This window comes from Lissotriton helveticus, chromosome 4_1, assembly GCF_964261635.1.
Source record: "Lissotriton helveticus chromosome 4_1, aLisHel1.1, whole genome shotgun sequence".
Classification (NCBI taxonomy): Eukaryota; Metazoa; Chordata; class Amphibia; order Caudata; family Salamandridae; genus Lissotriton; species Lissotriton helveticus.
In genome coordinates, this window is record NC_136063.1 from 472,083,828 (window position 1) to 472,099,243 (window position 15,416).

Consider the following 15,416-nt stretch of genomic DNA (forward strand, 5'->3'; position numbering starts at 1 on the left):
CCATTTACCCACCCACTCATAAAAGTGATCCATAATTCAGATATAGAACAAAGAACATTAGTCATCTGCATTATCATTTAGGTCTTGTGTTGCGTGACCGTAAACAGGAACTTAAGCTTAAATACTTAAAAATAACGGATAACGAAAGGAAACATAACAAAACAAAACATACCATCATGTCATACTGTGAACGACCGCTCGTGAGGAGCCTACAGCCGTACTTAACATTGGTGAAAAACGTACAACAGAGATTTTACCTTACAAGGCTAAGGATTGACACTATTTAGTTGCGTCCCCTAGAATAGAAAAATGGTGTCACACATTTTTTAACTGCCCATGTGATGGAAAATCAATGCAATTCACGATGCACTTTTTTTTTTTTAGTTTTTATAAGGATATCTGGAAATCAGTTTTAAAACCTCTTTTTTATCTAACATGCTTCTTACTTATAAATATGCTTTTAACTTTGTATGTAGTCTAGAAAATGTGAAAGTTATAAGTTCTGTTACTCGTTTTATACAACTTGCAGTTAGGAAACGAAAAGATTATTCACATCTAGATGCATTGATATATGAAAACTTAGATCATTATCCTTAGTTCCGTCTCTTTTAACCATGTATTCCTTGCTAAGATGTTTACTTTGTACTTTAGGTTTTACTATGCAACTTTTTGCACCAGCACTTTATCTCCCACGATCGGATGTAATGTCCCTTGATTAGCCTGTAATGCCTTAGTTCCTTTAGCCCTTTAAGAGTGCATAATGATGGTTTCATGGACTCTAAAATATCTCATAAAATATTTTATTTCATAAATGTAGTTCAAAAAATATTTTCCCTGTATCTGTATTTGAATAAATTAGAATGACAATGTAAATATTAGGATTGGTTTACTTTAATATGCTTTTATGGTGAGATTTATTTCACTGAATATAGCTGATTTTGATTTGATTTGATTTGCGTAACTGTAAACGCCTAACCTAAGCATATCCACTCCAAACTTTTAGTCCAATTTTCATGACTCGAGGATTTTGTAACTTTAGTTTTAATTAAATTGTAGCTCCACAGTGCTCAAGTTATTACTATTGCCTTTTTTTTTTATTTTATCACTATCAGGAATTCTTAGCTGTGTCATCATGTAGTAGTCTGGTCTCAATTCTTTGTAAAGCTTTTATATAAACCATTAACTCCATGTTTATATTTTCATTTAGTTGCATGTGATGGATAATCCTTCCTACAGTTGGAGCTCACCTGGGTGGGACCTCGCTTGTGAAGTTGTAATGCCTTCCCTGTTATTGCTTCATCTATATTAACATAAGACAGCTCTGGAGTAAAGTGAACTAGTTCAATTAGTAAGTAAGAAACTGACTGCTACTGCAAGTAATTGTTTTTCTAAGATGTTGTAGATTATAGAGGTCATGGGAGCATCCATCTAATAGTCAAGATCATTAGAGAAGTATAACTATCTATGACTAAGCGGAATAATTCGCCCCCACAGGCAGAGAAACAGGCTGCATAAAAATTAAAGGCAGCATTGCAAAGTAAAAGTAAAACACAAAGAACTTCTTCAGGCATAAATTGCGAAGAAGTAATATAATTTCCCCTTTTATTTATTTATTTATTTTGCAAACAAACCCACCCTCTATATCTACAACAGGCCCACCCCTCTTCCCAAACAAATTGACCCAACCACCAATGTACAAAAATGTACAACAAATAAAAAAAACATGTCCCAGCTCTTTTTCCACCCTCTCCACCCACAAGTCCCTCCCACCAAAACAAAAAAATTAAAAAAGGACTAGAAGAGGGTATTGTCCTTTTGGGTCTGGTACTGTCCAGGCTCTGCTCCATCCTGATGAGTAGGCTCTGTGTAGTGTCCAGCCACTACAAGATGTGCCACAGAAAAGGCCTTCTGTCAGAGCGGGATGGGGAGGCAGCAGTTGCTCTCAGCTGGGGGTTGCCCCGGCGATGGGATGGCTGGAGGCTGAGTGGTACCGGCTAAACTGAGGTCCAGCTAAGAGGGAGGTATTTCTTCCTCTTCGTCTTCCATGGCCACCAGATTCTGGTATTCCTGCTGGATATGGCCCAGCCTCGACCACCGCAGATCGGCCACTATCTTCTGCCTGTTGGGTGCCAAGGGTCGACCAGCAGGAGTAGCTATATTGAGGAAAACAAAAAGAAAAAAGACAAATTGTAAATAATGCTCGGTGCAAACAATTTTTTGATTTTCGTGGGTGGCACAGTAGCATTGCTGGTCCCCTAGGGCCATTAGAATTTGATGTGATTATGATTAGGAGAGTCACAAGGCCAATATTAGGTGTGGCAGAAAAGAATTAAGGCAGAATAAGAATAATGCCGGATTAAAAAACAGTCATTTGACATTTTTTTCTGAAAGGTTTTTCAAGTAATTAAACCAACAATTTGAGTGGAAAATAAATTACCTCTCATTAATGAGTAACGCATCAAGCACTATGGTGTAGGCCTGGGCGGTAAATTCCGTTCCGCTTGTGGAATTTGCAGAATTTGGGTAATTTCGTGTTCTGCGGAGAACGCGAAATTGCCCAAAAATTCTGCGTTTTGCTTATTCGTGTTCACAAAATGCATGTTCACGAGATATTTCCCCGCGAGAACTCAAACAGCGATTGCGATCGGTAAAAAAGCATCGCGAACAAGCAATTGCGCGTGTTTGCGGAATTTCTGCGTGTTCGCAGAGATTTGTTACCGTTTCGCGGAGATTTGCATAACGTGATTACGCAAATTCCGCCCACCCTTACTATGGAGTACTAGTTGTGTGTTCTGCTAAATTTAATGGGGTCATTGTTAGCCAGCTTGTCGGGTATCTTGCCACTGTCTGCAGCTGGGGCAGCTGTATTTGACAAATATTTATTTTTCATTCCAATGGTTCTGCTCTTTTCCAAATGTCTTTCTCTTTCTACCCTGACTGCAAAGAGGCAGTTGAATAATAAATAAGATACTGCATCACACACCTTATGTATGAAATGGAGATATTATCCTGTCTGCCATAAGTAGACGTTCGGGAAAACAATGTACTGCAGTGCAGGGAAAGGAACGGGCTGTATAGATTGTAATTGGCACGTTTGTTTGTTCACCATAGCATATCCCAAACACAAAACTTGACATCAAATCATACACTTACTCCCACTTTATTCAATGCCCTCTGCCACCACTGCATATTATTTCCAACAAATTCCTTCACCGGGCAGTAGGAAAAGAAATCTTGACTTACTCTTCTTCAAGGTAGGGTAGAGGGATTAAGCTGGTAGGATAGAGTTTTGATATAGAATAGAGGAGTCAATGTTACTACACTGATCATTGATTCATCCTCTTTGGCCTATTCAGTCACTGTACTAGTCAACGGAAGTTGAAAGGGAAAAATCTGAACAGGTGTAAAACAAATCTGTTATGGGAAACCATTAAATATATTTTGTAATCACTTCACATTGCTCAAAGTCTGACGTGGCACATGCCAAGAATGGATTTTTCAATTTCTAGGTAGGCTAGGATGGAAGAATTCAGGAAAAAGTAAAGGAGTGAAGTACTAAGAGGTGACTGAGTGGGCAAAGGAAAACACACCTTGTGTGTTCATTTTGCAATGCATTGGGAACGTTTTAAATGCAGCATTAACTGAAGCAGATGCACATATCTGGCCAGCACTCCAGTCACAAATTGAACCATACTGCAATTTGGTCATGTGCGGCAAAATGACTTGGGTGGGGAGAGGGGGACAAATAATGATGGGTGGGATACACCTGCCTCGCTTAAGAAATACAGTGAGTCAAGATAGTACAACAAAAAGTTAAAAAAAAAGGCCCCTAACTTTGAACCATAGCTTTGATAACCCTACATAAACAAAGTAAGTGGAGTAGGTGAGGAGCATGCCCCTCCTTATGAAAAGAACTGCCTTGATTATTCATCCAAGCAAACTACAAATTAATACATCCTTTCATTCTTATTCACCCATAGCCACCATGATTTAAGCTTTACATTCTCTCATCCAGTATTTCACCATAATTTGCAATCCATTATCCATCCATTCAATACCCACCCTTTCGTCCATCCATCCTTTTACCTATCTTTTCCTTTAACCACCCATGCACCCTTTTCTCCACCCACTCATATACCATTTTCACCCATCTGTTCTTTTAACTTCGTTCTTTCATGTTTCCGTCAAGCCATCAATGTTCATTATGTGAGTTTTGCTGAGTTGCAGATAGAAGAGGCCATGATAACTCAACCACTGCTGTAACTGGTAAAGTTCGGGTGATCACAGACACAAGTTGATGATGCCCTGGTACTAGCTAATTTGTAGTAGCGTTCCAGAGGGACGAACTAAGGATCCAGGCTGGCTCGTGGTAGAAGGCAGGTGGCTTGGCTCTTGGGGTAAGTCCCAGTCACCTTTTCTTTGTTCTGACTTGGAAACTTTTACAGACCTTTTTCTTGCAGGGTCACTCCATGCACTTCACCAGGCCGGATTCGGTGAAGGTTCATCGGCCTCGGATTTCACCTAGTCCTGGTCAAACTCTGGATGTCGGACCTACAGAGCATTTCAGCAGGACAAACCTGGACGGCAGGCCGAATCGCGGTTAAAGGCAGGCAGCTTTGCTGGCCAGGTTGAGTTGGTCCACTTATGTAGTGTTTTCCCAAAGTTGCTCCAAACTTCGGGAACTTCCTCTTGAAGTTCCCCAAAGGGTCCCCAAGTGTCTCAAACCTACCCCAAGTGTCTTAAAGCTCCAAGATAGTCCTTGAAAGTTGAGAACTTCAGTTCCCACATTCCACTTGGACAAAACCCTTACAAATCCACTGGTAGTGCTCCAGGTTAAGGATTCTTGGTGGTGATGTTCCAGGTGAGCTCCGTTAACCTGTAGCTTGCAGGGAGTCCACTCTTTTGTCCTTTTACTGCAAGGTAGTCCACCGGGCTGTAATTCTAGATGGTGCAGAAGGCTCAATCTTCAGAGTATAGGCCTTGGTGATTGCACATCAATCTTCTCAGCATGGCCCTTCTTGCTCTATTAGGTTTTAAGCAGCATAGCTGAGAGGCTCTGCCCCTCTCAGATACGTATTCCAATTTCTCTGGGTCAAGCAGGAGGGCACTCCTGTCCAATGGCGGGCAGGGTACCACCCAAAGGTATGACCACAACCTGCAAAATGAGGCCCTATTTTGTCCCAAACGGCACCAATTCTTCCAAATTCATCATGTCCAATTCTCCACCATGGATAGAAGAGCTGGCTAAACACATCCCTAAAATGGCTAATCTCCATAGTATCTCCTCCTTGCATCTGCTTATTTCTTCCTTAAGCCAAGCATCTGGCTGGGTTCAAAAGAGTAGCGTTGTAAATGACACTGGTGTTGTCCCCGTCCATGGAATTCCATTGTTTACCACTCCTCCCCCTGCTCTGGCATTCCTGTGTAACAGAACACTGCCCTCTCAGCACAATTGGTTAACCCCACGTGCTCGTTATCACCTCTTTAAAGGAGCCTGGCTACTCCACTTAACTCTGACCAATCAGGGCAGACCACTGGAATACCTATTGTCTGTACATTTTAGGAGAAATTCAACAATATCATACAGTCAGATTTATTAATACCATTCTGGGAAGTCTGTGAGTGCTATTTTTATCGTTCTACTAGCAACCTATGTGGCAGGGGACTTGTAATGGGAACAATTACTTGGGCCAGTTTTCCAGCCCCAGGGCTTGTAAAAACATATTCTATAAGTACTCTGCCTATATTTACAGGACCCCCTCCCCCGCAACACCTAGGGGAGACTTGATAGGTTTTGATTATGTAAAAATATTGCGGATTCTCCCTCCACACTGCTCCTAGCACCGAAGCTGATTTTGTGCAGCATTTTATGACAATGTGGGGAGTGAAATGTATAATTTCACTCAACCCAGGGCATATAAAACTCATTTTATAAGGGTCCTCCTTATGAATACGTGACCCTCCACCCATGGGACACCTAGGGGACACCCTGGGGGTACCTAATATGCCCAAACATTGTAGGTTACCCAAACACCAGAGTCGAGTTAGGGCACCATTCACTTTATATAAGTAGTCCTACATCTCAGAGCTACTTTTTAACTGACCTCAGGTTTCACCAGTGCACACATGCATGTGCAGAAAGGACTGCTGGCCTCTAAACTGCCATGCACTAATATATACTGGGGACTGAGAGGTAGTTTCAATCGGACTGCCCTATTATGTACTAGGGCCTTATAGGGTAGATCATTCCAATCAAAGGAGTACCCCAACTCAAAGTGTACCCTAGTGTTTGTAGGTGCTTTCACTGTATTCTAAGTGTCTATTTGAGTATAGAACTGGCCCTGGGCCTGGTTAGGCAGAGCCCAGGGTCAGTCAGAGTCAGTTACCACCAGTCAGCCATACATTGGTGGGTGTCCAGGGCACAGGATGACTTTGCATCAACCAGAAAAAGTCAGCTGCTAAAAAAAAAATCCTTGCAATAAGGAAAAAAAGATAATGCAGGGATAACATAAATAAAACTAACATTGAATAGGGAAGTTGGAAAAAAGATACAGTAGAAAAAAAATAAACACTGCAAAATGTAAAAGTGGTATCGTGGGCAGAGGAAAAAGAGCTAATCCATTGCACTTTGAACGAGTGGGTTTGTATGCCGTCATCGTTGCCATATGATAGGAAGATGGCAGGTAATGTTGTCAAAGCAAATGTATTTCTCGCCATCAACCACAGCCTCCAGGCAGCAACTCCCATCCTGGAACACAGCACCAACATTTCAATACCCCAACAGTGTACCCTAAGAAAACAACAATCATAAAACCCAACATTAGGGAAATGAAAATAATAAATATTAAGACTTACTGGCGTTGGCAGAGCCCTCTGCAGTGGTGCTGGTGGTCAGTGCCTCCAGCTGGGCAGCAAGTCCCAGACCCATCTCTGCAATGTCCTTCTTCTTGCCCTTGGGTGATGATGTAAGAAATAAAGATGATAAAAATAAATAATTAGTGATTCAGTTAACAATCTTGAACAAAATTCTTATGACAGGTAAACGCAGTCACATTGTACTTCTCTAAAACAGATCGCCCATAGTACTAGTTTCCAGTCTACCGACTATTGTTGAGTTTTCATTACTAATCCTAAAATCCCTATACAAAATTTCCTTAGCAAAGTGTATATTTGGAACTAATGAATTGATTCTATTCTAATCTTTCAACCACCTCGATGGACCAACTCAGTTTCCGTTTTTTGCTATGCAAAGATGGATACTACACATCATGAAATAGCTGGAAACTGTGCGAACTACTTAAACAAAGTCACAGGGAAGGCTAACTCACTGATATCACTGATTTACTATGGTGACAGGAGGACAGAAGAGTCTGCAATGGCTTCTTAATTGATCAGCCAAAATGAGTGCCAATGATGAGTACAATTAGGTACCTCTGGACCACATAATAAATAATATTCCTAACATAAACTAAACATAACTTACCTTTGATAGTGAACTGCTATTCAGAAAATAAAAGTTAGCATTGTAGAACACAAACACAACAAATAATTAATTCTCATGAGCCCCGGAATCTTGACACCGAGCAGGTCCTGCTTCCGGTCAAAAATACCTGCCCAGCGGTGCGTCAGCTGCTGGACAGCGCGCCAAACCCGCTGGTGCACAGCAAACAGCTGACGCTCCTGCAAGGAGTATCCTCTGCCAGATCTGCTGCTTGCTGCCAGCATGGAAAAGAGGTGACACTGCACAAATACCACTAGTGTTTCCATCTCCTCCTCGTTGAAGATCACCAAGGACTGCAGACCTGGGCAGGGGCGCCGCCCGGAAGGTAGGTGAGCCTGCTTTGCCTCGGCACTGGTTGTGGTAAAAATTAGAAAAGAAACAGAAAAATTAAGGAAAAGGAAGAAAGTGATAGAAGGATAAGGACTAAGGGGAAAAATAAACAAAATACAAAAAGTCATGAAAAAGCACAACAAAGTGTTATAAGGTTAAATACACAGACACAAAAACTCACCTTAATAGAATAAATAAAAATGAGGGAAAGATTATTTAGATTAATTAGGAGGGCGGAGGATTACAAAGATTACCGAGGGATTGAAAATTAGGCCCAGCACCATAAACAGAGTAGAAAAGAATATGGCCACGCCCATGCAAACCACGTGATGCCATACATTTGTGATTTAGAGCATAAGGACATAGTCCGCATTGCATTTGATGGAAAATGCAATGCGAACAGGTGCACAGTAAAACTTTGCCAGGTCGCGGAGCTCCACGTAGTGTGGTAGAGTATTTTAGCCACTCTGCAGTGTTCTGCATAACGCAACTCCATGAACTTTACCCATGCCTACTCTGTGCCAAACTATCAGAGGGTGAGCTTAAGTTCTTTTAGTGTGTATCTAGCTTACCCTTACTAGGATTGTGGTCCGAACTTGGACAGGGTGCATACCTCTGCCAACTAGAGACACAATTTGTAACAATACCTTACCTGCTGGCTAGTTGCATGTCAAGAGGGATGTGCAAGGCTCTGCAGCAGTCATTTTCTGTCATTGGCACTCCTTTGAATGGGTAGGCATCACCATTTGTGGGCCTCTGGACCACAAGGCAACCCTTGGTAATAGATTCATCCTAGTCTTGGTGGCCCAGGTCACTTGGTACCAAGAGGCTATACCTCTGTGGACAATAACTACATCTGCAGTGGTCAGGGCACTGATGGGGATACTTACCTATGTGGGTTTCCCAAGTAGCTGGTATCTGACCGTGATACCAACGTCATATCAGCATACATAAAGTTCATGTGGGAGGAGTGTGGTAACTTACAAGTTATCCATCCCTTATCAACCTTACCATACCTGAACTGAATTGGCTTATTGAAAGGTTAAACAAGACGCTCAAAGGCATGATCATGGGCCTGTCAGGGCGTTTGAGGCAGAAGTGGGATGTCCTTTTTCCATGCCTTTTGTTTGCTTAGAGGAGGTACTGTAGAAGGGGGTTGCCTCAGCCCCTTTGAACTTCTGTACGGGCACCCTGTGAGAGGACTTCTCAGTCTGGTAAAGGAAGGCTGGGAGCAAGCTCCCAGGAAGGCTTCCCAGAATTTTGTCAGCGACATGCTGGTACTCCATACCCAGATGAAGCTCTTCTGGGAAGAATACAAAGAGAATCTAAAAGCCAGCTAGGAGGTCATGGAATGTTGGGATGACCAGAAGGCTATTCTAGTTAAGTTTCAGCCTGGCCCAAATGTGTTTGTGATGGAGCCCAGGGCCCTGCAAAACTGCTGGTCTGGGCACTATTAGGTGAAATAGTGCAAGAGTGAGGTCACATACCTGGTGGACCTCAAGACTCCCAGGAACACTGTAAGGGTTGTGCATGTCCATCGCCTCAAACCCCTCTTTGAGGGGTCTGAGGTAAACATGCTTCTGATCAAGGATTATGGAGTGGAGGAGAAGAGTGAACCTCACGCTGACCTTCTTTCTTCCAAAGAGCAGGATGGGTTAGTGGAAAGTGTCAGGCTCTCCCCTACACTGACCCTAGAACAACAGAGAGCAGAGTTGTTGTAGTAGTTTGTCTCACTCTTCTCCTATACCCCAGGACCCACTAGATGGTGCACCCATGATATTGATACTGGGAACAATATGCCTGTAAAGAGTAAAATCTACACGTTATCTGATCAGGGGAGAGCCAGCATTAAGGAGGAGCTTGTAGGAAGCTATCTATTTATATACTATACCAAAGTAGGGTATAGTGTGCACAGAGTCCACTGGCAGTGGATCCCTAAGGGCTTACAGAGGTAAAAGTAGATAATACCTTACTCTGCGTGAGCAGTAAGGCTGTATCAGAGGGTAATGTTAAGCATTTATTGTATACTATCAGGCAAGAAATGACAGCACACACTCAAGGACTGAACACAGACCAATTGTTTGTGTAAAAATACTTCTTTTGTTGTGTTTATTTCTAGATCCAAACAGGATTTCGTACAGGTAAGTAAAATGGTACTTTTTCAAGACAGGTTGAACAATACAAGCAAGTTGAATGAAAATGACTTTATTTCAGGTTTGTAGAATCTTTAAATACAGTTGAAATAACTTTTAGATTACTTTAGATTACTCTTGGATTACTTAGTAGATTACTTTTTCTACTTATTGTGATATGCCTAGATATCACACTGGGACATTTCCTGGGGCGTTGGGTGCATAGGTGTGTTTACGCGCTGGGTTCCTAACCAGCTCCTGGTCGCGGTTGGGGGAACCATCCAGATGCTGAAGGCGTTGGCTGGATATTGAGGCAGGTCAGGGGTCACTGGATCCCATGTCAGGATCACTGGGAATACCTCCCCTTGGTGTTGGACCAATCAAACTCGGGCGGGGGTGTCGGGTGCAGAGTGGTGCAAACTAGTGGAACCTGCTGGAACCAGAGCCTGTTGGTGAACGAATCCAGTGCTCAAGGGAGACAGAGTCTTGGTAGGGAAGGCAGGGCAGGCCATCTGGGTTCTAGGGGGCTGCTGGTTGCTGGCTGCTGGACGGGCCAAGATTTTGCTGGAGGAGTTCGAGGTTGGGACAGGCTGGTGGGGCTGGGGCCCTGTCAGTTGGTGTCCTCCTCTTCTTCTTTCAGCAAGGCCCTTCGGTCCTTCTTCTCATCTTCTTGCTTGTCTGAGGAGGCAAGGTTTGAGGTTGCCCCTAAAATACTAAATTTAGGGGTGTTTCAGGTAGGTGCAGGTTGGGACCAATGGGCCCCTTCCTTGGGGTGGGTACACCCTCTATTATGCCACCCTCCTGTGGAAGGGGGGGGCATTAGCCTCACTCTGGTTGGATGGGTCCCACCATCTTCAAGATGGAGGAGACTGAGAGTTGTGATGTGCCTCGCCTCCTCCACCTGAGGGGTGGGGTTGGCAAGGTGGGCACACCGCTCCTCCTATTTTGGCATTCCCGATGATTCTCCTGCCTAAAGAAGGGGTCAGAACTGCTAGAGGCCAGTTGCTGGGAGCAGCAAATGGCTGGGTCAGCTCACAAAGGCGGCAAGCCTTTGAAGGTTTCCCTTTGTGGACCTTGCCCACCCTGGGGGAGGAGGCTTGGCACCTCTGTCCAGGATGTGCTATGTTTCAGGTCCCCGAGAGCAGGAGGCTCTCAACCCAAGGGTCCAGAAACATTTCTGGGGGTGCACCTGGCAAGCAGCCAATTAGACAGGACACTAGAGTTAGGTAGTTTTTCAGGGGTCATCTCTAAGAAGCCATCTGAATGCATTTGGCATTAAATCCCGCACTGGAATTAGTGTGGGTTTAATGTGCTGAGAAGTTTGATACCAAACTCTCCAGCTTTCAGTAAAGCCATTGTGGTGCAATAGAGTTTGTAATGACAACCTCCTAAACCATATACTCTTTATGTCTTTACTGCACTTACAAGGCCTAAGAATGGACTTAGACACTGTAGGGTATAGAGCTCATGCACCTGTACCCTCACAGAGCCCTTGGTATCAATAGTACCTTTTGCAAGGGACTTGTGGCCAGAGAGTTGCCAATTGGGTTTGCAACAGTACAGTCTAAGGGAAAGAACATAGGCCCTGGGTACCTGGTTGGCAGGAACCCAGAGCATACTTAGTCAAAGAGCCTCAACATCAGGCCATAAGTGGGGGACAACCATGCAAAAAGGCGAATCCCCCTACCTCCAGATCTCCAAAATGCTGGTGTTAGGGGTTATTGAACCCTCAAACAGCACTTTGTCCAGTCCAGTGATGCTGGTCCCCAAACCTGCTCCTCCAGGTACCAACCCAGAACATAGGTTCTGCCTGGATTACCTGGGGCTCAATGCAGTCAGCAAGACTGATGCCACCCCATCCCTAGAGCTGAGGAGCTCATTAATCAGTTGGATCCTGCCAAGCTCCTCAGCACATCTGACTTAACATCTGGGTACTGACAGATTGTCTTAATTGCGGGGGCCAAAGAGAGATCCACATTCTCTACCCCAGATGGGCATATCTAGTTCTGAATGGTGCACTTTAAATTAAAGAATGCCTCTGCCATCTTCCAGATGTGGTCAACCAGGTCCTTGCTCGGTGGGAAAACTTCAATGCAACCTATCTAGATGACATAGCGATCTTCAGTTCTAGCTGGCAGGACCACATGCGCCACTTCACAGAAGTGCTTTAGGCTCTGCAGGGAACAGGCCTGACTTTAAAGGCCAGTAAGTGAATGATAGGGCAGGGTTCAGTAGTCTTCTTGGGACACCAAGTGGGAAGAGGCAAGGCGCAGCCCCTCCAGATCAAGATTGAGATCATTCTGGTTTGGGAATCCCCCAAGACCCAGACATACTATTGAGTCTTCTTAGGCCTCACTAGTAATTACAGGAGAATCATCAAGGTTATGGCACCATTGTTGCACCCTTGACAGAGCTGACTTCTAAGAAGCAGCCCAAAAAGGTGATCTGCATGGAGGTGTGGCAGTATGCTTTTGATACTCTGCAGGAATCCATGTGCACAACACCTGTGCTCATTGTCCCTGACTTCTCAAAATAATTTACTGTCCACATGGATCTATCAGAGCATGGCATAGGGGCTGTGATCTCACAGCAAACAAAGAGAGGCGTGGATCAACCTGTGTCCTTCATTAGCAGGAGGTAAGTTCCCTGGGAACAGAGATGGAATGCAAGAGAGAGCGAAGCCTTTGCAGTGGTCTGAGAACTGAAGAAGCTGAGACCATGCCAGTTTAGTGTTCACTTCCGGTTTCAGACAGACCACAGACCCCTCAAATGGCTAGTGCAGACGAGGGGTGAGAATCCCAAGTTGCTGAGGTGATCCATCTCCTTACAGGGATTGGGCCTTATGGTGGAACACCACCCTACAACAGACCACACCACTGCTGATGGTCTCTCCAGGTTCTCCCGCCTTAGTGAAGAGGGGTTGGTTAGTTCTCCCCACTTTCAGCTGGAGGGAACACATGTTCGACCAGGCATCCTTGGTGTGGTTTTCTCCCTAACTGTGCTACACCTTCTCAGCACAGGCCCTTGCCTCCCATGTCGATGGTACTACCAAGATTTAAGTACGCCTCACCGTGAAATTTTCCTCCACTCCTGGAGTTTGTGGAGTTTTTCCCACATCACGTATGGCACGAAGTTCCCAAAAACTCTGCTTAGCGGAATTCTTTCTCTAGCACTTATTAGCAAGCACGAGCAAGGAAATTCTTTCTACAAACCACCTCCTGGTGAGTTTTCCCAATGTGAGTAGTCGCGGATGGCTGCTACCGTTCACCTTGAAAAACCTTCAGTTTGGGTTGAGGAAGCTGCCACTTGAATAGAACATCTACTCGAGTGGCAGAAAGAAACTGCCCCCTCTTTGTTGCGCACAGTGCAGTTTGCGCTGAATTTCCAGCACAGGACAAACATCTGGTGCTAAAAGTTAGTGTGAACTGTGCGACCTAACGCACTCCGCCGCTTGCGGTACTCCGCGTAGAGCAGTTGAGTATTATGGTCACTTTGCAGAGTGCTGCTTAGCCGAACTCTGTGAACTCCGTCCAGGCCTAGATTGAAGGTACTTTCTTCAGCAGGCTTAACTGGGTTCCTGTAGCTGGCTCGACCTCCATTGCATTCAGCATGAATCTGTGACTGTTTTGGTCTGGTGTGGCCAAATATCCACAGTTGGCGATTTATGCCTTTTGGTGCTATTTTTGCTACTAACTTTGCAATTTATTATCTCTGGTTCTACTAATTGGATTTTTGTTGTTTAATGATCTAAAAATATAGCTACAAAAAAAAGGGGCCTTGATTAACTTTTGAACAATTATATTACTTATTCCCTTTTTGGCCATTTACCCCAATATGTTTTCACATGGCAGTACTGATAATGTCTACTCCCACACGCGAGTTTAGGAGGCAGGATCAACTCGCTCCAACCACTGCATCTCTTGAAGAACAGCAGGTGCACCAGGCAGCAAAATTCCAAAGAACAAGATGAAGGTGGTAAACTGGTTTGCACAGGTACAGGATCCACTCAATGCCACTCAAAGGAAGATGCCAAGCCATAGAAGTCATAGTGGTCTCTTGTAAGTGGGTGTTTATTGCCAGCCAAGTCGATAGGTTGCAACCATCTGCACATCACCCTCCACTGTCTCTGTGTAACCAACTCTTTGTACTTCAATATGTGGTCAATGTTCCTGAAAACATACAAACATACACAAATAAGTAAATCTAGTATGCATGTGGGTCAGTACTTTTCCTCGCATTAAAGATAACTTGTTGTTTCATAATCCTGGAATTCGTATGAGTTTACTGAAACTTTAATACTTTATACATTACATTTTTAAATACATGTACAATAATTCACTTCAAGAGTTCTTTCAAAGCATCACCTGGTAAATAACCCTGCTCTAAATGGTTAACAAATTTTCAAAACAATATTCAAAGTACACTTTCATCAACAACCTCACCTCAGGATATGATAAGTCCTGGTAATTCAACTGTCAGTTCAAAACAATCCTCTCAAGAGCAACAAGCCCTTGTGAAGACATTTGGGGGCATATTCACAAGGAGCTATTGCAGACTTAATGGCACTTTAACACAGATAAAGTCGTGATAAACTTTGCTGGTGTTAACAGCCCACAGCACCAGTTTACCAGCGATAGCAGCCGCAAAAAACATCCACACAGAGGACCCCCACAACTATCGCTAATGAGGTGCAGAGTAGGTGTTCCCGTGCAAAAAGCAGCGATAACATGACACCTCAACATTCTCAACGACCAGCCAGATCGGTGATAAGAACACAAAACATGTGATAACACACGTTAGAAGCAGGAAATTAACACCTGCTCTGACCTGGTGTAAAGTCGGACCACAGCCTGCACCACAAAAGGGAGCACAGCCCAGAGTCACACCTGAAGACAAACAGATGCCATAAAGCAACTGAACAAGCAGCACGGACACCCAAGAAGGCCACAACACCCACCAGCACCACACCCAAGACCATCCCTTCCTGGCACCCCCGACCAAAGACATGCCACGTAAGCTACACCTAAACATCTACGAAAAAATCTGCCTGATGTCACACAATCACAACTGGTGACATGCATGTGTCGTCACAAAAATGAGCATCACACATTCACTTTCCAAGCAACCAATGAAACTTTATTGAAATGAACACTGAAATTAAATGAAGACACATGGCGGCTCCCCTCGGGACAATCCGTAGGTCACAGCCTGCAAGACAAAAAACATGATGAGAAGGTGTGTCCTGCGCATATCAAAGGACAGAGAGAGAGCTATGGAGAGAGAGAAGCAGAGAGGGGGGACAGAGAGAGAGAGAAGAAGAGAAGGGGCGAGAGGGAGAGAGAAGAAGAGAGGGGAGAGAGAGAAGAAGAGAGGGGGAAGAGAGAGAGAGAGATAGAAGAAGGAGAAGAGAGGGGTAGAGAGAGTGCTGCCCCTGTGTACCCAAGACACACTGA